General features: G+C 47.4%; 1 protein-coding gene across 3 annotated transcripts in view; it reads right to left on the bottom strand.

The window, feature by feature from the left end:
- Smpd3 (sphingomyelin phosphodiesterase 3) overlaps positions 1 to 25450 on the bottom strand; it is an 83012-nt gene that overhangs the window by 21038 nt on the left and 36524 nt on the right. The window contains exon 1 of one of the 3 annotated variants that reach the window (XM_037206239.1): positions 8888 to 10606. The exons of 1 other annotated variant lie outside the window; for it this stretch is intronic. The gene's annotated coding sequence lies outside the window, so the exon portion shown is untranslated. Of the gene's footprint in view, positions 1 to 6593; positions 7263 to 8887; positions 10607 to 25450 lie in introns of those variants that run through there. One more of the 3 variants, XM_037206238.1, reaches the window with a different exon arrangement.

Here is a 25450-nt window from a genome sequence, read left to right on the forward strand (position 1 = left end):
TTCTTTTAAGTACTGCCACCTTTGCTATTCTCAATGCTAAGGTCTTTAGGGACTCTGGTTTTCAGCTATGTCAACTGGTCAACTGCTGGCAGTGACCCTATCTATACCTGCTTTTGGCTGTTGAATTCTGTACTTCATTTTTTGGTTGTTACTTTACGTATACATGTTTGTATGTGTGCATGTATGTGTGTACTGTGGTGTATGTGGGGCGGGGGGCTTGCCCATGAGGATAGGTGAGTATGGAGGCCAGAGGCTGATATCAAGATTTCTTCCTCTAGTCTTACTTTTTGAGATAAAGTTTCCTGCTGAACCTAGAGTTCACAGTTTTGGCCATGATGGCTGGCCAGTGAGCCCCTAGGAACCACCTGTCTCTGTCTCCCAGCACTGGAGTTACAGATGTGTGTTGCCACACCTGGCTTTTACATGGTGTACTGGCTAGTTTGATGTCAATTTGACACAGACAGGAGTCATCTGAGAGAAGGGAACCCAAATGAGAAAATGCCTCCATAAGATCCAGCCATTGGCAGGCCTGTAGGGCCGTTTCTTAATTAGTAGTTGACTGTGGAGAGCCCAGACCATCATGGGTGGTGACACCCCTGGACTGGTGGTCCCGGATTCTGTAAGAAAGCAGGCTGAACAAGCCATGAGGAGCAAGCCCAGTGACAACACACCACATTGCTCCATGTGAATTGCTCTGCTGCATTAGCTCATGTCATAAAAAAAAAAAAAAAAAAAAAAAAAAAAAAAAAAAAAAAAAAAACTCCAGGTGTCCCATGTCATACACCCCCAACCCCCATTCCTGGTTTGAGCTCCTGCCTTGGCCTCCCACAGTGGACTGTGACTCAGGATATTTAAGCCAATTAAACCCTTTTCTCCCCAACTTGCTTTTGGTCACGTGTTTCATCACAGCAACAGTAACCCTAAGGCACATGGGTTCTGGGGTCCAAATTCAGGTCCGAATGCTAGCACACCAGTCACTTTACACACTGACCTCCCACCCCAGCCCTGCTTGCTTGTTTTTTGAGACTAGGTTTTGATGTTCTGGAGTTTATTGTGTAGCCTAGGCTGGCCTCCAACTCACAATCCTCTTGCCTCCCTGCTGAGTACTGGGCTTCAAATCTTGTACTCCTGAAAGGATGCAGGGACTCTTGGCTCTGGTTGCACCAGTTACATGTACCCAGATTGCTAGTGTGGACAGAGATACGTTTCTACACAGCCGTGACTTCTTAAAGGGATGAACATGCTTTACTTGGGTGAAAGTCTGGGCAGATTTTTCCCTTTTGTCTCCAAAGCTAGGCTAGGACTTTTTAATCTCTAGATCACCTGGAGAAAGCAAGCAAAGTAAGGTTGCATTTCCTAGTCCCTCTGGGAGACAAAACACTCAACAGCAGGCGTGAGAACGTCCATAGAGTTCTCTCTTTCTGCCACAGGACTCACAGTTTGAGATTATAGATATTCCATCATCCAGGGCCCCAGATTACTCCCCTGCAATAGAACTAACAAGACATCTTTAATTTTTAGATAGAGTTTCATATATCCCAGTCTGGCTTTGAACTGACTGTGTATGGGAGAATGACCTTGAACTTCCTGCTCTCACATCTCAGATATGGGATTACAGGCATGAGCCGTCACAGGTGGTTTATATAATTGTAGGGATTGAACCCAGGCCTTCATGCCTGTTAGACTAGCACTCTACCAACCGACCTACAGCCATAACCCCAGACAGCTTCTAGTTATAGCCACAGCATTGGCCATCCAGTCTTGGCCAACAGAGGAAGGTAAGGTTTGCTGTAGAATCAGTCTCCTTGCTTGATTGCAGAATGCAGCCTTAATGAGTGACAGTCTTTGGTTTCCAGGACAACAGCCAGATCTACCTCTGGCAGCCACTTTCTTAGTCTCCATTTCAGTACTGACGGTAATGTTGCTCTGCCCAGACTCCAGGCTAGGTAGGAAGCTCACTCCTCACCTCTTCACAAAGTCCATGCCTGCTGTTTGTACCCAGACCTTCTGAGATCACGAGGCACTCAGACTTCTGAGCACGAATCTTTTCATTTTTAGTGGAAACTTTTGCTCAGGGAGAGACAGTTTGACACCAGTAGACAGTCAATCTATAGACACGGAGAAGAAAACCCATCTGAATGGTGGAAACCTCTAGCCTCTGAGAGGGGTCAGTGTGAGAGGCTGGACTAGGGACCACCAGGGCCTGCAGAAGACAGGCAGGAGACAGGATCAGGTTCTCCCAGGTGGACACATGTGGAGACAGAGCCAAGAGCCTATGCTTCAGGCTTGGAATCAGAGCCAAGATGTTGGGTGTGGTCAGATACTATGGGGTCAGTACTGATGGACAGCAGGCAGGGCTGAGGCAGAGAACTTAAACAGGGAACCTGGATGTCAGAAAGTCAGATACGATTTCTTGGGGGGCATTTCTCTGTAAGGGCATGAGAAATACTGGTGACCATGTATGTACTGAGGGTACCATTGTCCTCTATAGGGTGTGGGGACAGCAGGGTGTTGGGTATTGGGTAGGGCAGGTAGAGCAGAGAGATAGTCAGGGAACTGAGAGTAGACACAAGAGGGATGGAGCCACTCAGGAAGTCCTGCCTGCCAGGGCCATCCCTTAGTGACCACAGTGACTGCTTACAGGCAAGAAGGAGACAGACACAGAGAAACATCTCCATATTGTAGGCATGAGAGGGGGCTTCTGTACTCAGTTTCCTCTAGATGGTTTGTTTAGCTTAATTTTATTTGCTTGCTATCTCTCTATCTATCTATCTATCTATCTAGACATGATTTTTCTGTGTATCCCTGGCTGTCCTACAATTCATTTTGTAGACCATGCTAGTTTCGAACTCACAGAGATCTGCCTGTCTCTGCTTCCCGAGTACTGGTATTAAGGCGTGAATCACCGCACCTGGCTTTTTTTAAAAATTTATTGCCGGGCGTTGGTGGCACATGCCTTTAATCCCAGCACTTGGGAGGCAGAGGCAGGTGGATCTCTGTGAGTTCGAGGCCAGCCTGGGCTACCAAGTGAGCTCCAGGAAAGGCGCAAAGCTACACAGAGAAACCCTGTCTCGAAAAACCAAAAAAAAAAAAAAAAAAAAAAAAAAAAAAATTTATATGTATAGGTGTTTTGCCTACATATATGTCTATGTACAATATACATACCTAGTGCCATTGGAGGCCAGAAGAGGCAATGGATCCCCTAGAGCTGAAGTTACAGATGGTTGTGAGCTGCCATGTGGGTGCTGGGAACTAAACTCAGGTCCTTTGGAAGAGTAACCAATGCTCTTAACTGCTGAGCCATCTCTCCAAGCCTGTTTTATTTAGTTTAAAGACAGTATCCAGATAGTACACTCACCCTGCATCTCAGGCCAACCAACATAACCATTCACAGCATGCTGGTGGTATCTGGAACCTGCCCTCTGGCTGGCTGAGTGATAGCTCAGCTTGAGGCTGCACTCCCATTCATAGAGAAAAAGTGGGCAATGTATCTTGGTGGACTTGCTGGTAAGTTTTGAAAAGAAAATCTCCATAAAGATGTCAGCACTAATGAAAACACAGTTCATGCAATTTTGATGAGAATTGCTTTAAGAAATAACCCCAGGAAGCTGGGTGTAGTGATGCACACAATCTCAACACTGGGAAGGCTGAGGCAGGACAGTTTCAGGCTAACCTCAGCTACACAGTCGTAAGACCTTGTCTCACACAAACAGCAATAACAATTAACTCCAGGAGCTGGGGATGTGGTCCAGTGGTTGAGTGCTTAGCATGCTCAAGACCCTGGATTCAGCACCCTGCACAGGAAGGCAGGAAGAGAAAAGAAGGGAGAGAGGAAGAAAGGGATAGACTCCAGGACTTTCAGCTGATTTCTAGTTCCTTACTCTCTGCCCTGGTCCTCTGTCACCATCCTTCTCACCCTCCCTTGGCCTGCTCTCATGACTGATCCTTCTCAAAGCTCTTTGCTGCTGTTCCCCTCCCCCCTCTTAAAGCCAAACTTTCCCCTGTCTTCCCTCAACCCCCCTCAGGTGATTCCTCATAGGATATCTGTTCCTAAGTAACAGCCAGCCCAGAAGCCTCATGACTTTTGACCCCATGTGTTTGACTGACAAGTTCCCCTTCAGGTTCGTTATTCCTCTTCTATTTTATTCCAGCACCAGCTCTGTCTCACCAGAGCAATGGGCCTCTTCCATATCCACCTACTCTCAGCAGCCTGAAGTTCTGCCTCTGGAGCCCTTGGGCTGGATTCCCACAGCCATGCCCCAGCTCAGGCCGATCCTCTCCCACCCACCACAAACTGCAGCAGCCTCACTCGACTTCCCTGCACCCAGCCCCTTCCTCTGGTTCACCTGGTCACCGGTGGGATCTTTCTAACCTACACAAAGACCACACTGCTTCTTCTTAAGTCCTTTGGGGGCTCTTGCTGATGCTCCATCACCTGAGTCCAGCAGCCTGGCTTCTATGTTTCTTGCTTCTGGAGCCCCAAGAGCTCTGACCTGAGCAGTTTCCCATGGAACCTTGCAGGAGCAGTTGCCTTGGCCCTAACCGTGCAGAAGGATTTGGCTTCAGCAGAGGAGCTGAGCTTCCAGAGCACAGTGATGATTCTTTTGTCAAGTTTCAGCCAATCCCACCCATGGCTCCCAAGACCACTGCAGCCCTTTGGCCTGCCTAAAATAAACACATATGTCTTGGCAACTTTGCAGTCCGTACACCAGACACCAGGAAGGTGACCAGCTCCTGTCACATAGATTTGCCCAAATGGCTCTGGAAAGGAGCAGACTTGAGAGCAAGAGGACAAGAAGGATGATGACACAGGACCAGGGGCCACGAGCAGGGAGACAGGAATGAAACGAACCAAAGCTCTTAGAGAGTCTTCCTTCCCTCCCCTGACTCCTTTCTTCCTGCTTCTTCTCTTTCATTTCCCCGACTGGAGGCTCAGCTATGTCAGCACATCCCATACTTTAAGTGGGGCCTGGTGGGTTGTCTCTCAGGAGCATTCTTCCATTCCTCCCAGAGAACGAGGGCACTGTTTCCCGGCTCCAAGGAAGGAGGTCGATGTCACCTCACTGCCCATAGACCCTCGCCGTTTAATTCTACCGTCTGTCCCCAGCTTAGAAAGGTAACAGGAAGCCTGCTGCCGGACTGGCAGGTGGCAGCCTTGTGCACTAAGGACCTTGAACCACAGCCAGGATGGCTTCAGGAAGCCAGCTCCCCGAGTCCACCTGCAGCCGCCCAGGGCCTCAGACTTCTTCCCCTTTGCTTTCTTTCTCTCTGTGTGTTGAGACAGGACACAGCCAAGTACCAGGGCATGGCAAAGACATGGGAAGACTGAAATGAGCATAGAAAAGCAGAAATAATGGATCTGCCTTTGGGGCCATGTGAACAGTTGTCAAGCTCCTTCAGGAAATATGTACTCATCACTAAGGGTACACTTAATACTTCACAGGCACCCCAAATGGGTACAGTTGACCCCTGTGAACAACGAGGAGACCGTGATTCAGAGAAATAAATGGCAGATCCTGAGAAGTGGAAGTTGGCTCATGTGACTCCAGTTTCGCTTTTCTCTCTACTTTTCTTTCAAAGACTAAGTATAAATGATAAGCAAACATATTCAAAACCACCCAGCACCAGGCCCTGTCCTGGGGAAGAGGAACACATTCCCACCCTGTCTGTCTTGTCCTCACTGCTTTTTTTTAGTCTCTTAAAGGTTATATCCATCACCTGCTGCCCTAGTGTAGACTGCAACGATCTTCTCCTTTTGGGGAGGGGGGACTGGCCTCACCATTCCCACTTTCATTTTCTCATACAGTCACCCCTACCTTGGACCCTAAGTCTCCTTGCTCATGGCCTGGTGACCTCCCTGGCAGCCCAGAAACCATTTGTTCTGCCAGGATTGGAAGGGTTCTTACAGTGGCCTTGGGGTTAGTGACCATAGCGAGTCACTTTGTGTTCCTATGTCTGCTTTTACCCCTGGATTCTGAATATTCCGGAGTTTGAATCCTTTCCCTGGTGCGATCAAGAGCATGGGTGAACTTTAAAGCTTCTGATAAATATTGCCAAACAGCTTTCTACCCGTGCTGTATCAGTTCACCACTTATTTGAGAATGATCATGTCGCAATACTCTTACCATTTCTGAATGGTTTAGAGTGAAAAACATTCGTTTTTTATAGTTTAGTGAGCAGTGTGAATCTGGTTCATTAGTCCGTTGCTCGGGATACTTGTTACTCTACCCTGAACTACTCTTCTTCTTCACACTTCTCCACAGCTGGCGAGTCAGCCACTCCCGCCTCGTGCTCCCTCTCCCTTCCACAGGAGGGCAAGCACAGAGATTTCTTACCCCAGAGCCACCAATTTCAAACTTCTTTAGAGAATCTTTCTTAAATGATTTCATTTAGCACCTCTTTATATAAAAATACTAACACACAACCCATTGCTAAGCACGATGCCTGTAAATCCCAGGTGAGCCTGGGCTACATACCGAGACTGCATCTAAAAGCCCAAACTAAAGAAAGCAAGCAACAATACAAAGCAGAACAAGTAGCCCATGAGGCAAAGCCTGAAGTCCACTTCCTGTAGTTCCCGAAGTCTGTCTTACCTAAGGAGGGGCCTTTTGGGCCTTGTGTCCTTGCCTCTGGAGAAGAGAGGGGCAATCAGGACCTGAACGGAGATGAGCCATTCACAGTAGTGACTGGAACAAGACAGCCACACAGGTGAGCTGGGTACAAAGACCTCGGTGCGCCGCCCGCCTCCCTTGGAGGCACTGCCACACCCTCCCTGTCTCCAGGACCGGAGTTTGAGGTCTGGCTATCCTAGCAGAAGTGAAGCCAGAGGGGATGAGGGCGGGGTTTATGCAACAGAAAGTGAAGATTGACAGGTGGGAAGGGCTCCGCGGGAGATGGATGACCCTTCCACGTGGACTGCTGCACCCAGGCAGGCCCTCCGTGTGCAGGTTAAAAGGGGCGCAGCAAACAGGCAAATTCCAAGCCTGTTGTGGACCCGGATCTGATCTTGTAGGTGATGCCAGAACAATCAGAGTGCTCTCTGGTAGCTTTGTGTAATCTCTGCCTCTTACAGATTGGGGGGTGGGGTGGGGTGGAGAGAAGGTCCGCTGAGGCCGAATCCGATCGGGAGAGACAGTTGGTGGCCACTTTGGCTGGAGTTCAGGAAGGAAGCAGTTGCGAGGAAAAACCAGAGAGATACTCGTAGCAGTTAAGAAGGAAAGATGGGCAGAACAGCGGAAGGAAGGCTGAGCGGGGACATTTCATGAACCCCACGGTCTCGTCGGAGGGGAGAGTTGGGAGGGTACTCGTGTGAGTGGAGGCCTTTAGACATGATGCGACAGACTCCCTGTATCCCTCCAGCTTCCACAGCCCAGGGATCCTGGCCTGATGCCCTGGAGAAGTTGGCCTCTCCTATAGGTCCCGCCCCTGTCCTCTAGCTCCGCCTCTGGCCTCGTGTGAGGGCCACGCCCCCCAATCACCAGCCAATCCTTGGCTGTCGCCACTTGCCTCTTGACCCTGATCTATCAAGCTCAGCCCCAACCCAACACAGCCGGAGAGACTCTCCTCTTGCCCTCCACCTTCTCCAACTCCACTGTCCTGCATTGTCTTAAGCCCTTGTATCATCCGCGCATCCTGAGTAAGGCTACACACTCCTTAGAGACACCCCCTGTCCCCAAGACCATACTCTGTCATTGAATGAATCTGAAATCTGAGACTGAATTCATCTTTATCCCATAACCAAGTACATCTCTTGGAAGCACTGGTGCGAGTGTCGTTTCTCATAGCTTGGCTCCCTCAGGTTGAGACGTCGACTCCAGGGACAGCCTGGTTCTCGTCTAGCGGTCCTCCACCATCCCTCCCCTGGAACACTGGGGGATAATGCAGGATCTTGGCTCACCATGGCTAGCACCAAAGGAGCATCAGTACTTGGTGCTCTCAGATCAGGGTGGGTAGAAGGAGGCCCATAGGTCTAGGTTCTATTCAAGGTGACTCTGGATTACCCAGAGGCCCTAGTTCCATGTGGTACCTTGGCCTTTTCTCTCAGAGAGAAGATCCTGCCCCACCCCCAAACCTTGGGACTCCAGTCCAATGGAAGTTGAGAGGTTATCTTGCTGACCTGGCCTCCTGGAGATGGGGTGGGGGGAATCCTAATTCTTATCCTTGGAATCCCACCTCCTTACTCTCAATAGGTAGGTGATTCAAGAATACAGACTAGCCCTTGGAAGTAAACTTTAAGGAGGCAGGCCCCACCCCACCCCACCCTCCTGAGCCTGTGTGACTCTTGCTCTCCACTGCCTTTTGTGCAGTCCTTCCTGCTGGAGAGGGGACATCAAGGCAGTCAGGACCTGAAAGGAGATGAGCAAATCACAGTGGTGACCACAACAATGGTCTCTGGAACTCAAGACAGCCAGAGTGGGAGGAGCTCACTCCAGTCCCTCAGTAAGATGTGGGCCAAGCAGTCTCTGACCTCCTACAGTTTACCAAACTGTCCCCACCAACGGCATAGCTCCCCAACTCCCCAAATTGCTAGCATGTGTTTTCCAAGTAGAACTAAAGGACAGGAACCGGCTCTAGGGAGGAGTTCCTGAAAGGAAATGGGATCTTGGTAACCTTGACATTCTAGGCACCCCTTTTCAAAGAAAAAAAAATATGATAATTGATATTCCGAGCCAGACCTTGTTTTGAAATATGTTCTCTTTTATCCCTTCACAAACTACAGTCTTGCTTCCTCTTTGAACATAGGGTCATATCAAGTCAGGTAATAGAAATGGGGAAAATCCAATCCGAGCCTCCCTCTGCCAACTACACATCTCCATATAACCCCAGGTAGCAGCGGCGGAATCAGTTCTTGCCACAACCCCCCTCACTGACATCGTTTGGTACACACCGGTTGGAAATGGCATCAGTTGGAAATGGTGAAACAGAAGGACCTTTCATCCCTGGGTGAACGGAGCAGCTGCATTACTCTCCTGGTTCTGGAAACTGGCTGTGTCTGGCTGGAGTCAGGGCCTCTAGCTTAAATAGGCAGCGGGAGTGGGGCAGGGCAGGCTGGTGGGGCGGGCATGGAAAGTGGGCCATTTACCCAGCACAGCAAAGCAGTGTCTGAGCAGCCAGCAGTGGTCTAGACACACGCCTGTCTGCCTGTCCACCAGGTGGCCAGGAGCCCACAAGCCCTTAACCACAGACCAGCACCTGGGGTGACCCGTGATGGAGGTGTAGCTCCAAGTGACACTACAGTCCCTGAATGCTCCAAGTGTAGTCAGGTTCCTGGATGCCTCTGCCTCTCCTGGATAACAGAACCAACTGGAGTAGAATGGACTGTTCCCCCGAACCACCAGCAGCTCAGGCAGAGAACCTCTCCAACCCCGTCTGTACTTTTTTGAAACCAAGATAACTCTGATTTCATGTCTGCAGAAATAATGCCTTCAACACCCAGGCAAGGGGAAAGGTGAGCACACTCAGGCTGCCTGTGTGTGTATTTGTTTGAGACTGTGAGTGCTGAGTGTGCAGAAGTGCCCAGAGCAACTGCTAGCACGATGCTGGAGGAATACCCCTTCAGATCTCAGCATTGTCTAAAGGACTCTGTGGGAACTGAGTGGTTCACCTGGTTGGTTCAATTTGACCTTCTGGTGAATTGAGTCAGTACCACTGCTTTGGCGAATGGAAGCTAGATCATCAGCTAGCAGGAAATTAAGATGAAGTAGTAGTTCATTTGTTATTTCACGCTGGTAAAATTTCTACCCTTAAAAGTACAAGTAAATTTGTTAATGCATAATTGAAGTCACATATAAGAACTCTTCCTTAACAGGAAAATACAGATTATCAGTTTGAGTTTAAAAAGTATTCACTTATCTGAGGTAGCAACTCAGAGGTCCTGGGTTTCTTGATGGAATCGGAAAATAAATCAGCTTTGCCATAAATACTATTGAAGGAGAAGCTGAGGTTACATTATATACAAATTTATCTGCCCATCACTAATTGTCCTGGGTATTTGGGTCTTGAACCCTTTCAGGTGCTTGGACTGCACTAACGGAAAGAACATGCATTTTAGAGCTCAGTTTGGTTTCAGATCTGACCCTGAATAACACTAGGCCTTCACTTAGCCTCTCTGAGCCATCCTTGGCTTACTATCACTTTGCTGGGTTGTTGGGGAGAATGTAGAGAGGATCTGATATTAGGAGAAATGCTTAATAGATAACCAGTGATCTGTTGTTTACGTGGAAAGATAATTCTACAGGGGGAGGGGTGGGAAGGGCAGTGAGCAAGAAGGCCAATGCAGGAGCTGAAGCAGGGAGACAAGAGAACAAAGAGTGGTCTGTTATGTGTTTTATATGTATAGGTATAGGTATATATATGTAGGTATATGTGGGACAGCTAAGAGAGTAGAATGACGTCATAGACTGAATGTGTCCCTCTCCCCTAGCTCATCGGTTGAAGTCCTAGGCCTCCAGTGTGACTGTGATTGAAGACAGGGCTTGTAAGGAAGTAATTACAGTTAAATGAGATCATAAGGGTAGGGCCCGGATCAGATAAGATTAGTGTTTCTTTAGGAAGAGAGATACTGCAGAATATTCACACCCAGTGAAGGCTTGTGGAGACTCAGAGAAAGTGCTGTCTATAAGCCACGAAGGGAGTCCTCACTGGAATCAGGCAGACTTTGATCTCAGGACTATGAGAAAACAAATGCCATTTGTTTAAGCCACCCAATCTGTGGCACCTTCATGTCAGGAGAAGCAGACTGATACCAGTGGGTGGGACTAAGGAGTAGCTAGCTGGGTAGCTAGGAGGACATTCTGAGGTAGTTCAGGCAACTACTGATGGTGCAGTCACTCCCCACTCAGGGAGTGGGTGAATACTGTGTAGCATCCATGTGTCTGCCAGGTGGCAATAAGACTCAGAGCTGAAGCTCAGTGGTGGTGGCGCACCTTTAATCCCAGCTCTCGGGAGGCAGAAGCAGGCTGATCTCTATGAGTTCGAGACCAGCCTGGTCTACAGAGTGAGTTCCAGGACAGCCAGAGCCATAACACAGAGAAACTCTATCTTGAAAAAACAAAACGAAACAAACAAACAAAAAGAACAAAAAAAAAAAAAAGACTCATAGCTGAGGTCTGGGCTGGAGCAGAAATAGGGAATTCTTAGAGTGTAGACGGAGTCTTTGGAGTGACAACATTTTGTCAGATCATTTATTCTTTCTTCTTCAGCTGGTTCATTCTAATTCTAATTCTTGTTACATAAGACAGCTTTTGTCTTTTACACCTTTATAAAAAAAAGCAGACATCCACCTTGGCTTTTAAAAAGCTTAACTGTGTACTAATTCACCCTGGTCCCAATACATGACTATTTTCTTCCTACTCTGCAGCTCTGATCTTGTTTAGGATCGTAACTGAGTTACAACCCACGTTTGATTAGACTCACCCTTTCCCCGGAGCTCACTGTTTATTCAATGTCTGTGATGTCAACTCTCTTGTCATCGTTATCCAGTTTCAGAAAAGCGTACCTTCTTTTCATTTCAACTTAGTGGATAATTTACAATTCAAGATTTTAGCTAGCAAATGCTCACTTCTCCTCCTCCGAGTTAAACTTGAAAGGCACCATGTAAGTTCTTCAGCTCGGGTGGAGGTGTGCTGGTTCCTTACTCTGCCCCTCTTCCCCTCGGGGAAGGCTGCCTCCCTTCGCCTCCCTCCATGCTCATTTTAGCCCTGTGGTGCCACTTACCCCTTTCCAAATCGGTTATTTGCTCCTGTTTTCTTTCCTGCACTTCTGGTCTGATGTCTGATTTCACTCCCAGCACCACAGGCTCCTTTGTTCTACTGTTTAATGTTCTGTCAATTACTCCTTCCAGGTGTTTCTGGTTCTTTTGTGTTTTCAAGTTGGAATTACAGCCATTATCTGTCCTGATCTATTCCTCTTCGGACTCTTTTTGAGGAGGGGTTCATTTGAGACTTTTTAAGTTATTACCGAGTTTTTCTACTTGTTCCTTAGACCTTTAAGAACCACCTTTTTGGTTATTTGGGGGTATGTTTTTGAGACAGTCTCACTCTTTGGCTCAGGTTAGCTTGAATTCAAGGCAATCTTCCTGCCTAGGCCTCCCAAGTGCTGAGATTACAGGTGTAAACCGCCACGCCTCGCTCAGACTCCATCATTTAAAAGGTAAATTAATGGATATTTAGTGAGGGCCTACTATATATAGTAGTATATATATAGTACTGCTGCCGCTGCTCACTAGTTAGCGTTTGTAGTCATCTGTTTCTCTTACAAGTTTAGGGCAGTAACATTAGAGTCTTCGGTTAGGGCTGCTTTGGGGGCCATTTCTGACTAAATCATTCATTGGTTCGATCTTGTTCCTAAAAAGAATGGAAAGGATTTCAGCTATGCCCTGGGTGCAAATGTCATGTTTTCTTTCCCTCCTTCCCTCCCCCCTTTTATTTCCTCTGCTTTCCCCTCCCCTCAATAAAGACAGAACCCCCTAGAGGCCTCCAGGCAGAGTTAGAAACAGAATGAGGGAGTTAGGGGCCTCAGGTGGACACACAGGTGATTTGTCTTATGACTGAGGCCTGTCCTATTGATCTTTTGCTGGTGGTTTTGAAATGACCCTTTGTTTTAAGTTCCTGCTTGAATGGCTGGAACACAGAAGAGGCCACTGGGGTGTGACTCACTCCATCAGCCCTGAGAGGGAAAGCTTGTGTTGTTGTTGCTCACTGGGGATGGAATTGAAAAGGCTGAGAGACACAGGTGATAGTGTCGGCAGGCTGAATGTAGACAGTTCTGCTTCCCCGGCCTCCGCACACATCCTTATCCTCCCAAAGTCAGGACTGAGTGAGCAACTCCTTACAAGTGTCTCCTGGTTTCTGAATCTGAGATCTCCCTGTTTGGAGGGCAAATGGAGTCTGGTAGAGAGGAAGGTTTCTCTGGCCCTCTGTTCCCAAAGAACTCCAGAGTGGCCTCATTTCACACTTCTTGGGAGCCAGGTTTTGGAGTGACAGATTGATTGCTGTATGGGTGGTTACCAAAAAAGAATCTATTTTATTAGCTGTTTGTCTTGCAAAGTGAAATCGTTTTTTAAAACCTTATCAAAATGTCATCATCCCAGGGATTAGAACATTGTCCTCCAGCTCTGAGGGAAGAATTCAGTCCTGCAGGTAAGGAGCTGTCATGTCATGGTCTAGCTCAAGCCCCTGAGTGACAAGCTAGTTAGGACAGGTGAGCTTAGGCCTGGCTTCCTGAACCAATGGCTGTCATGCTGATGTTTTTTAATTGTTGTCTTTTTTTTTTCAACACAAGGGAAACAAAAGTCTAGAGACTTATATACAGGAGAGACCATGTATAGGTAACTTTATCTTTTCTGTTTAAGGAAGAAAAATAAAACATCTCACTTACTGATTTTTTTAAGATTTAAAATTAGAAACTATATAAAGAAATTAAAAAGTATTTCATGCTAGGTGGTGGTGATGCACGCCTTTAATCCCAGGACTCAACACAGGAGGCAGAGGCAGGTGGACCTCTGAGTTCAAGGCCAGCCTGGTCTACAAAGTGAATTCCAGGACAGCCAGGGTTACACAGAGAATCCCCACATGACCAGGAAGGGGGTGAGGGATTGTCCTTCTGTCCTTGATCAGCCTCTTCAGATCTCCCACCACCCACAGGATAACGTCTCTACCTGGCCTCCTGGTGATCAGGCCATGTCCTCTCCAGCACCATTTCTACCCTTTTTCTCCTCCCACTGACTCATTGTGTGAACCCACCCTCTAGCCCTCCTCTTTCCTAGAAACATCATGTTCTTCATGATCTCTATTCTAGAAACATCATGTTCTTTATGATCATGTTCTTCTGTATCTATGCTGTCCCTGTGTCTAGAACACCCTTCTTGGGTGGTCCACTTGGCATCTGTTAGGAAAATAAGTGAAACCATTTTGTGTAACTTGAAAACCATTTTGTGTGACATGGAATAATTTAATGACTGCAAGATAGGAGCCAGACACAAGGTAGCTCAGATATGAGCCAAAACTAAGGCAGGCTTTGATATGGTAATGAACCAACCTGGACGTGGCATTGCTCTGTTAGTGAACTAGCCCTAAGCCATGAATCCCAATAGTGTAAAACTGGCACACATTGGAATAATACAAAAACTGAAACTTTGGAGACGGCCCCTAGGATTGTACCACTGTGCTCCCAGACACATCTCAAGACTCTGCGCTGATACACATCATCAGCAAGGGGACACTGAGACTGGCCTTTGTGTGGCTCTGGTTTCCAGCACTGATGCTGAGTTCACACATGTGAGCGCTAGCTGTGGGCTAACATTCTCCACAGCAGCGGTGCCATCCTCCCAGCCTGCCACAGCTGAAGGAGTTCATGGCAGATGCAGGTAGAGCATGCAAGCTCCTGAAGGATTCTCACTGCAGAGGATTCCTCCAGCAGTTTCTGTTCCACCAACAGTCCCCAATCAGTGAAATGCCTGTTTACATGAGATTACCGAAACCTTTATAATAGCATGGTATTGTAAGGAATGTTTGTGTGAATAAACCGAGCACACTGGAAAGACAAGCATCATGCAGACTTCTTAATTATTGAATGCTTCACTGTCCAGCAGCAGTGCTCTCTACAGCACCCATCCCCCAAAGCTTAAATCGGAGGCTGTCAATCCCTCCTTAGACTGGCATCTCTAAGCTTTGTTTTTTTTAGCTTTATTTATTTATTTATTTTGGTTTTTCGAGACAGGGTTTCTCTGTGTAGCTTTGCGCCTTTCCTGGAACTCACTTGGTAGCCCAGGCTGGCCTCGAACTCACAGAGATCCGCCTGGCTCTGCCTCCCGAGTGCTGGGATTAAAGGCGTGCGCCACCACCGCCCGGATAAGCTTTATTTTTATTTTATGAAATGTATGAATGTTTGCCTGAAGTGTGTCATGCGCCATGTGTGTGCCTGCTGCTCACAAAGGCCAGAAGAGTGCATTGGATCCCCTGGAGCTGGACCTCTGGGTCCTCTGCAAGAGCAGCAAGCGCTCTTAATCTCTGAGCCATCTCTCTAGCTCTATGTTTAAGCTTTTTATAAGAGCCAAGAGTGTGAGTACCAAACCCAGCAGGGCTCAGTCCCTGAGAAATGCTTGGGAAACTTTAATGGAAAAAATAAAATGATTTCTAGCCAGGTTAGCATGTCAGTCACCAAAATGTTAAATTCTCTCTGTACACACCGGGAGCACAATGGGAACCATGAGTGACTGCTCCTGACTGCTTGAACTAATGCATCAATTAGGCTGCTTGTCATCAAGAAAGACTTGTCAAAGTGGAGCCTTGAAGACTAGAGGTCTTGTGTGAACTCATGTAGGTGGTATTGGCACTGGCAGCCTGCTGGGATCACTGCCATCCTCATCCTCATCATCAAGAATATTTTGGGAGTACTTGCCATGTGCCAGGCATTGTGCTAAGAACATTGCATGTGTATTTTCTTACTTTAGAACCTGAAATGGTTTGGGAGTTTTGTCCCTCTACTCAGAGGAGAAACTTGATAGAGTGGTGTAGAAACTTAAGTGGCTTGTCCGAAGTCATATGGCTATGAGTGGCACAGTCTAGATTCGATGGGATAACTTCTCCGAGGCCCTATTCGGTGACTCTGAATGGTTAACACGTATACACTGGTCACAGGAAAGGGAGGAACACCCCGGAGCAGTGGGAAAGCTGGCTGGCAACCACCTTCCTTCCCTTCTTGCCACTCTGGTCTGTCTAAAAGAGACATGAGGTAGACACTGCTATGCTTCCTTGTTAGTACTTGAATGTGAACAGGTCTGTCATCTGCTGTCCCAGGCGTCTGACCAGAGAGCTGGAGGGGGCACCTCAGAAGGTGTTAATCAGGTAGAGCTGTTGCTGTAGGCTGTGGGATAGGAAGGGATACCTGGCCAAGCCCCACATCACTTACCAAGTCTGTCGACCTTGCCTCCTGAGCCCCACCTCTGTGTGCACAAGCCAGTGTGACCTTTCCATACACTGCTGAGCACACTTCCAATTGAACCACGCTCATGGCCTCAAGCAAGGTCCATGCCCTGTGCCCACTTGCCTCTCCTGGCTGTTCCCTGGCAATCTTATTATCATCTGCTTGTTCCCAGAGTCATCTGTGTCTTTCTAAGGTCCCTTCTTCAGCTTGAAATCGACACCTTGTCTAGCTAGTGTATACTCACTTGAATTTCAACCCACCACTCTCTTGAGGAGAGGCCCTATTAAGGGGTAAGCTGTGGTAGGGTTAGTCCCAGATTCCGAGGTCAAATAATCCCACCGACCTGCAGACGGGTAAGGCTGTAGGGATAATGACTGCGGAGAGTAACGCTTGTGCCGCAAGCATGCCTCTCCACAGGTTCTGGGATGTGAGGGCCTTGTCGGAGAAAGAGATCATACAAGGTGCTGTGCTGGACAGTGTCAGGGTTGTGATCACTTAGATGTCTGCTAAAGCTGTTGATGTGGATACTTATTCTCAAGTCCAGCAGGTAGAAAAAAATGGGGGTGGCGGTCAAGGACAGAGCATTAGCGATCATCCATTTTGGTTTAGTGTGGAAAGAAGAGCCAAAAAGAGCACCGAGGAAGGGGGAAGATCTCAGGGAAGGTGGCTAAGAGGTAGCACTGTTCTTATTTAGTTCTCAAATTTTTTCTTTCTCCTTAGAATAGCTGAAAAGGAGGGCCCTGGGTGGCAATCCTTGGGATGAGAGAACCATGTGTCAAAGCTGTAGCTGAATCCCTTACTCTATTTTTGCCTCCCCACACTACCTCTTTGAGCCTGGAGGAGGGAGGGAGCCTGACCTGAGGTGGCTTGCGCTGGCATCTCCAAGGCAGTTGTGGCTAGCCCTCGTCTCCTTCTCCAGAAACCACCCAAACACTGGCTCTTTACTTCTCTTGACCAGAAATAAATGCACCAGACCTGGGTTCTCAGGCCATTCCGAGGGAAGTGAACACAAAATTGCTTTTGTTTCTTTTCTTCAGTTCAAAGTTGTGGGTTTTTTTTTTTTTCATGCTAACTACATTAAAATTGAACAGCAATTATCATTCTTAAAATAGAATCCCCATATTCCCAAGTTGGGAAAGAAAACTACCTAGGAATAAAAAGACATAGCCATATGTGAAATGCCATTCCATTAGCCACAGAATCTTTTATGAGCCTCGGTGGGCAGCGCCTGTCAAGTGAGATTTGTGGCAGAGCAAACCGTGGCGATGGTGTCTGTGGCTGCTTTTTATTTTGTCCCTTCAAGTTAAGGAAGTCTTTGACATCTGTGTCCAGGAACACTGGGGCTTCACCAAACTCTAATTACAGTTCTTTTTTTAAATATTGGTATACAGTCTCTCTGTTGTTGTTTCAAACATTTGAAAATACTGAGTCTGTAGTTGTTGGCTCTGGACAAAGAGCAGATCCTAGGTCTCTTCTGGCCAAACCTTTGCCTGCTCCTCTGGGTTTTTAGATTTGATTTCAAATGCTGAAGCCAGAGAAGTATCCCTCAGGTCAAAGCATGGGAGGGTCATTTTAGGATTCAAAATCAGGCCTGACAAGCTAAAGCATGAGGCCCTGCCTCCCCAGATGAGGATGTCTAGTCTCTCCTATTGCCTGGCCCTTCATCTAGCTTCAAAGTGGAGGTCAGGGTATTAGGGGCAGAAAGAATCACCCTCTGACTTCCACTGCCTTCTTCCTAATGGCCCACTGCACATCTTTGCAGTGGTCACCACTTGGCTGCTTGAAAATGAAGGCACAGGACCACAAGCAATAGATGTGAATGAGTAACACTGTTTGCTGTGCATGCCCTGCATCACTGCCGCTGCCTGGGATGGAAGTGAACAGGAATTGGGGAATTGGAGGCATTTCTTCTTGGCCCTTGGAACCAAGAAAAGAATGTATCTATCTCCTCACATGGATACATACATAGAAAGACCTTTCAGTACCTCTCCTTCAGAGGCAGTACATATAATGTAGGGTGGGTGCATAGTGGTCTTTCTCCCTGGATGGTTCAGAACCAATTAGCCACTTATTACCAAGACTGCCAGGGGTTCCTGTCCTCACTGATCAGAAGATATGACCAGTGGTTAGGTATTAACATTACTTCTGTTGTAGCCACACCCAGGGAGGGCTCCTTGTTACAAATATAGCATACCAGTGATGTCATGATGATCCTGAGCCCTATATCATCTCAGGGATAATGACAAATCAGCCGGCGCCTGGCTTCTCCTACCCTAGTTCCCTGCTCTTTGGGCATCACCAACATCTCATCAACACCATAGCAGGGCAGCTACTATCTATCATTTTGTAGATGAAGAACCTGAAAGGCCAGAGTGATCAAATATGATGTTCAAGATCTCAGTGGAGGATCTGGGATTTGAACCTGAATCCATCTGACTCCTAAACCAGTGCTGTTTTTAACCTACTTTGCCACAGACTCTTCTGGTTCTACTTCCTGCTTCTGACAGATAATCTCTAGAAGAGCCTAAGGATCAAAAGCTCTGATGAGGTGCCAGCAACTATGGTGCCTATCCCTGTTGGGTTGTCCCTTTTGGGTGAAGGCCCTTGTCAGCATGACCGATTTGGACTGTAATTTTAAAAGATGATTATGGATGAGCTTGGTGACCATTAGACCTTTCTGTTACATCCCAGGAAATGGACCTAACCTTGTTACAGGGTAAATCAGATATAATGGGTTTCTAATTCGATATGGTGGCTCTAAGTAACATTTATCAAGGTACAGAAGCTGTCCTGTGGCTAGACAGCTTTGGATGTAGGATTGGACCCAGACAAGAAGACTAAGCCTGCATTTCCTGACAGCTTTCTAAAACTTGAGTGGAAATGATCTTTTTCAGTACCATATCCTACAGGTACATGAATCCATAGGTCCTAGTGCCAGGTGGGAGCATCTTTTAGATAGCCATGTGTATATCTGGTAGCCTCATTCTGCCATGGTTATCTTCTACAAACCATGACAAAAGTATTTAGATGTCTGGATTTGATGCTTTGCTTAAAACTGAACCCTGATGGGCATGGTGGCTCATATCTATAATCCCAGTACTCAGGAGTCCGAGGTAGGAGAATCACAGTTGAGTTCAAGGCCACCCTGGGCCACACAGTGAGTTTCAGCAGCCTGGGCTGCAGAGTGAGATCTTGCCTCAAAACACTAAAGCACAAACAACCCTCACAAAACTGAAACAAACCAACTCCCCAAAACCTGAACCTAAAAGATCAGCCAATGTTTGGGGCCTCCTGTGTGTATGTCAGGACTATAACTGAGCACATGTACATAGAAAACTACTGGCCAGCTCTGAATGGGAGAGTCTTCTAACTTGTCATGGGATGGGGTGTCACAGAAGTCAAATGATAATCAGATTATTTGATGGTGTGACTGGATCTGTTACTTTTAAAAAAGTGCGGGAGGGTATATGTATATGTGCATATTTGGGTGCAATTGGAGGCTATAGGTTGATGTTGGGTGTCTCTCTCTATTGCCTTCACTTTAATTTCTGAGACAGGGTCTCTCACCGAACCTGAAGTTCACTGATTTGGCTAGGGCGGCCGGCATCTGGGATGCAGTTATTTCTTCCTCAGCACTGGGATCACAGGTGTGTGCTGTCACACTTTTAGGTCGGTTCTGAATTCAGGTCTGCATGCTTGCAAAGCAAACACTTTATTGCCTGAACCGTATCTCCAGCCCTGTGAATCTCTTGCTTTTGCACTGGACTGAACTTTTGTGCCTGCTTCCCTGTCTCCGGCCTTCATAGTAACGCCAAGAAGATGAAGAAATGGGACCCATAGCTGAGCCCCAGTCCAGCCCTGGCTGCCATCACAGGTAGCAGCTGTACAAGGATGGAAAGCTAGAGAAGAGTCTCATCTCTGGGTCTAAGGAAGCACTGAGATGAGTGTGGAAGGGATAGGGAAGAGGATTCTAGGATAGATGTGACAGGCAGAACAGAGAGGCGGTTTGGAGAGGCCCGTCTTAGGGCCTTGTCCAGTGCTGCTCATCTCTGCTGTGTCCCATTGGTTACTCTCACTGGGCCCACTCTGTGCTCAATAGAGAGTGCTGGGCACTGAAGAGACAGGAGCTAGGATCCCTGCAATCTTCCTATATCACATGGACAGTGACACAGAAGCTCATTCTTGGCTGGAATTCTAAACTGTCATGCTTCAGATTCTGGGTACTTTCAGATTCTCTGTGTATCATCTGTTTTACTGGTGATATGGGAGTGGCTGGTAGAGATGTCTACTGCTGAGGGGTGGGGGTCTCTTCAGCTTGTAGTGGACTCACTTACTCTTGGAGTAAATGATAGGGTGTTCTCAGCAGCCAGTCATCAGTGGTGGTTTCATGTCAATGCCATTGGTTTGTACTGAACATCAGTGGCAATGTCCAATAGAGAGGCAGACACATGGAGATACCAGGAGGATAATGCCAGAAGGTGTAGTCTTGGTACTGCCTGGGAGTTTCAGGGAAGATTTCAGAGGCAAAGCTGCTGAGCCAGATAGTTTTTTAGATTATCTAGAACCATATAATTGCTCCCCAAAGACCTTTAGCATTCCAGCAGGTTTCAGTTTAACTCTGCTGTCCTTCCTGATTGCTGTCCCAGCTGACCCACAGCAAGCCCAGGCCTACACCAGACATGACCCTACTAACTTAGAGGTGGGAGCAACAGATAGGTAGCAAGGTTTCATGGACTCCTCTCCCAGCATCCCGTATTGGGACACACAATCTTCTAGACCTCCCTGCAGGTGGTGACTCCTTCACCCCACAGGGTTGGATATGGATCTCTTCTAATGTGCCATGTCTCCCTTTCAGATTTGTTTCCTTAGTGACTCACATTATTGATGAGGTCTAATTTCTACACAAGTTCCCAGTTCCAACATGCTTTAGTGGCTCTTGTTCCACTGTTGAACATCCCACCTTTTCAGGTTTTATGTTCTTTCTCCTGTAAAATGGGGGCAGTACATGATATCCTGGGGCTCCCTTTAAGTGCTAAGGTCTACCAGTCCGGATTGGTTCTGTGGAATGTTTATTGGGCATAATCAAGGGACAAGCTCCAGGCCAGAATCATGACACAGCTGGGATTTTTACCTTGGAACCAGCTGAAGGAGTCCTACTAAACAGATCCATTAGGGCCAGAGGATCCATTTACTCTGGTGATGGAAGGAGCAGGGGAGTCAGTGATTCCATTGGTAATGATGGGTTACACAGTATGGTAGATACAGGGACTGAGTATCTGAGGTTCAGCTGATCACAGCTTTTCCTGATTGGATACTGTACTTCAGTCAGAAGGGTAACCCCCAAGTGTAATGTTCTTCCCTTGGGAAGGGGTATGCTGAGTGAGATGGCTTCCAGGAAGATGCTGAGAAGGGCTGGAATGACTCCTGGGGACTGAGATGTGCCGTCTGACTTGCTGGAGAGGCAGTGTTCCTGTAATGATGATGAGCTAGTCTGTCTCCTGAGCTTATACAGTGAATCTGCAGATGCTGTGTCAGGGTGCAGTACACAGAGCCCTCTTTGGCCCCAGTGCCTTGCGATTGTTGTAATATTCTATCCTTGGATATCCATGTAACTCACCCCTTCCTTGCCGGGTCCATTCCTACCCCACCCCACTGCCAGAAGCCCTGCTGTCTGGGAACTCACTTCACCATTGGGGAGGGCCCCAGTCTCAGACCTTCCCAGAGGCCTCTGAGTGACAAGTATCCTTCCTGTGGCCCCACTGACAGTCTTCCCTCGGCCCAACTCATTCCCTTAGGTTATGTAAGTCACTTTTCCTGTTACTTCCTTGGGATAGCCTTCCCTGGATCACTCTTTACACCCAACGACCCTCAGGTCACTCTCTGACCCCTTCCCTGCTTCATTTGTCTTTCCCAGCGTCACCACTGAACACATTCTGCATCTTCAGATTGTCTTTTTTCTTTTACCAGAACGTGAAGCAAGGCCATGTCTGTTTTGTCGCTGGATACATGACTCCCAGAACTTTGCCTGCCTCAGAGCACACAATACAAATTAGTTGCAGGTCAGAACTGATCCCTGATGAAAAGCAGTGGCTTGCCCTGTCTCGACCTCTATCTCCATCTTCATTTGTGTATGACAATGCTGATGAACATGTCCCAGCTCCAGAAGTGGACGACTCCCAGTGTCTGGAAGAACAGTTTGATAACTATGTACCTAACAAGAATCTCAGCATCTGGGAGTGTTCAGTCTTTTCTTCTAATCACTCTTCTTGATCCTGGATCTGTAATTATTTTGGAAGTGGATTTGCTCTGATTAAATTCTTTCTTAGTCTAATCCTTTATGGAAAACAAAAGTTTTAAATGAAGTGAATTAGGATAGATTTGCTGAGGTTTGATTGTTTGCACAATGATTTAACTATGAATCATTTCCAGACCAGGTCCCTGAAGATCACTCTGATGGACTTCTTGTGACAGAGGGGAGCAGATCTCCATTATCCTGTGACAGCACTTACTCAGTGCCTGGGACTAGAGGATGACCACATGCACTCGAGTCACAGGGACCAAGGCTATTGAGAGGGGCTGTCACAAAGCCCATGACACTGTGTTTTACAGGGAACCAGGCTCTGGCAAGGCTGCACTGTGGATGGAGTCTGGGCAGAATTACCTTTGGCTTTGTTCTTTTCTCCTGGAATCCCTGTGGGCTGCATCTTAGCAATTGCAAAAGTGGGTGTTCAGGAGTTGTGGGGCACAAGGAGTTTCAGGCATGCAAACTTTAGAAGCAGGGCTGAAAGGATGTGTTCGAGGTCCTTCTGTGCTTAAATCTACCTGCCACTGAGGTACTAACACCCACACTTTTCCAGGCTACTGTTGGCAGCCCAGCTTAATACAAAACATGGGGGCAAGGTAATGGCCAGCAATGACATTTCTGGGAGTATGTTGTTGTAAAGGCTTCCACTCAAACCAGAAAGGGAAAGGTATTGGGGACTAACTGACCTGCCACATTGACTTAAAACACTGTAAAGGACCCCAATCTTGGAAACCCCAGAAACTGACCTGAGTTTGTGCTCTGAAAGCTCAGTTATAGGGTGTTCAGACTTGCCAGGCCCCATGGGATGCTGGGACAGAATCTGGGTCTTACCCATTTGCTAACTCCCTAATGGGAATTTCTTCTGCTGCCGACTGGATTAACTCTGAGACTGTATGGCTTGTAGAAGTTGTTTTCTGGGATCTGCTAATATCTGCTAATAGAGACCTCTACTTAAGTACAGTTTCTTTTCCAAGCAGTCATTTTGAGGAACACTTGAGACCACAGCCTTGGGACTCGTGGGTATCTCAAATCTCCTCATCTACCTGGATCACTCAGTCTGCCTGGCTCTGCTGGCCTCCATAAGAGAGATGCACAGAAAATCTGGCTGGGAGGCGACCATGAACTCACCAATCACAGATGAAAATGGTAGCTTCTCCGGATGAAATTTGTGGCCCCAAAGTTCCTTCTCTGTCAGAAATGAAAGTTGTCATGTCATGGGCCTTGGAGAGATGCCAGTTGAGCTACAGGATGGCATGCCACAGGTGCTGCCCTTTCACTGCTGGATGTGAAACACCTAGAACAGCCTAGCTTGGAGCAGACACAGCACCAATTTTTGGCTGCAGGTTGCAGGTCAGATGTGACCTGAGGAATAGCAGTTCCCCGCCCGCCTCATCTCTGCCCCTCTTTATTCATGCATGAAAACACCGAAGAAAGGGTTCGGTGCCAGTAAAACCCTGGCTCCATTGCCATCCTCACCACTGGGTGCTGTTTGGAGGGTGAAGGGGGCACATGTTCCTCACTCGGCAGGGCCTGGCCCCTGGAGTGACAACTTAACGCAGGTGGAGACAATTTTTCATGCTAGACAGTGTCAAGTAGTTAGCTCACTAATCCTCAGCTTTGTCACTGTCTGGGAAGCCCTTTAATATTGTTTTCCTATGCTGGGTGGTGGTGGCACTCACCTTTAATCCCGGCAGAGGCAGAGGCAGAGGCAGAGGCAGAGGCAGAGGCAGAGGCAGAGGCAGAGGCAGAGGCAGAGGCAGAGGCAGAGGCAGAGGCAGAGGCAGAGGCAGAGGCAGAGGCAGAGGCAGAGGCAGAGGCAGTGGAGGCAGGCAGATCTCTGTGAGTTTGAGGCCTGTTCTATCCTGGTCTACAGAGCGAGTTCCAGGATAGCCAGGGCTACACAGAGAAACCCTGTCTCAAAAACAAACAAACAAACAAACAAACAAACAAACAAACCCCAACCAACCAAAGAAAAAATTATCTTCCTTTTTTCATTTTTATTTTTATTTTGTATGTATATGGGTGTTTTGCCTGCATGTATGTCTGTGTACCAATATGTGCACTGCCTGCAGAAGCTAGAAGAGGACATTAGATCCCCTAGGACAATCATGAGCTGCCATGTGGGTGTTGGAAATTGAAACTGGATCCTCTAGATAAGCAGCCAGTGTTCTTTTTTTTTTTTTTTTTTTAAAGACAGGGTTTCTCCAAGTAGTTTTGGTGCCTGTCCTGGATCTCACTCAGTGGATCAGGCTGGCCTCGAACTCACAGAGATCTGCCTGTCTCTGCCTCCCAGGTGCTGGGATTAAAGGCGTGCGGCCACCACTGCCCGGCCTGCAGCCCAGTGCTCTTAACTGCTGGCATCTCTCCAGCCCTACTTCCTTAAAAAAGATTATTTTATATTGTTGGTACAAAATAAAGGGGTTTGTCATGACATTTCACACACGTAGACAATGTACTTCTATCAAACTCGCCCCTTTCACCCTTTCTTACTCCCCGATCTCTTAGTGTTGGCAGCTTTTGTCATGGCCTTGAACCCTCAAGGGTCTGACACTAAGAGCCTATGCCCTTAACAGTCTTCCCACGGGACCTGTTTGATGATTCATTTCTTATTCTATACCCAGAGACAATGAGGCATAAACCAGAATAAAAAGATGCTATTATGATATCACTATTTGCCATTTATCTAAATTAGATAATAAATCATGGAGCTACTTGAAACAATATCCATGTCAACCTCCTGAACATTTAGTTATCACTTGATGCATTTAGTGGTGTCTGTGGTATAATTAATGCTTTCTTATAGAAAGTATATTTGTTTGAAATGAAAAAGTGAAGGAGAAAATAAGCTTAGCTAGCCTTCCTTATCCTCAGGTGGGAGGCTTATGGCAGTGGTCATTTGGGAGGCAGGTGGTAGATATACAGTTGTTCCCAGTACTCTAGGCTAGGATTGTGCCTTGGGAAGGGGAAACCGGTTGCCTGTAGCAGCAGCAGCAGCAGCAGCAGCAGCAGCAGCAACAACAACAACAACAACCACAACAGCAGCGGCAGCAGGCAAAGCTGAGCAATGCTATGGAGTTCCAAATAATGCCCGGCCATGTGCCAAGCTCAGCATAATTGGGCATCTGCCACTGGCATCTCCAGATGTTTGCCTTTATCAGACATCGATGTGGTTCAGGGTTTTCATTGAGAGCCTTGTAAAAAGCTCGAGCTGGTTGGGATGCT

The sequence above is a fragment of the Peromyscus leucopus genome, chromosome 5 (assembly GCF_004664715.2).
Source record: "Peromyscus leucopus breed LL Stock chromosome 5, UCI_PerLeu_2.1, whole genome shotgun sequence".
NCBI lineage: Eukaryota > Metazoa > Chordata > Mammalia > Rodentia > Cricetidae > Peromyscus > Peromyscus leucopus.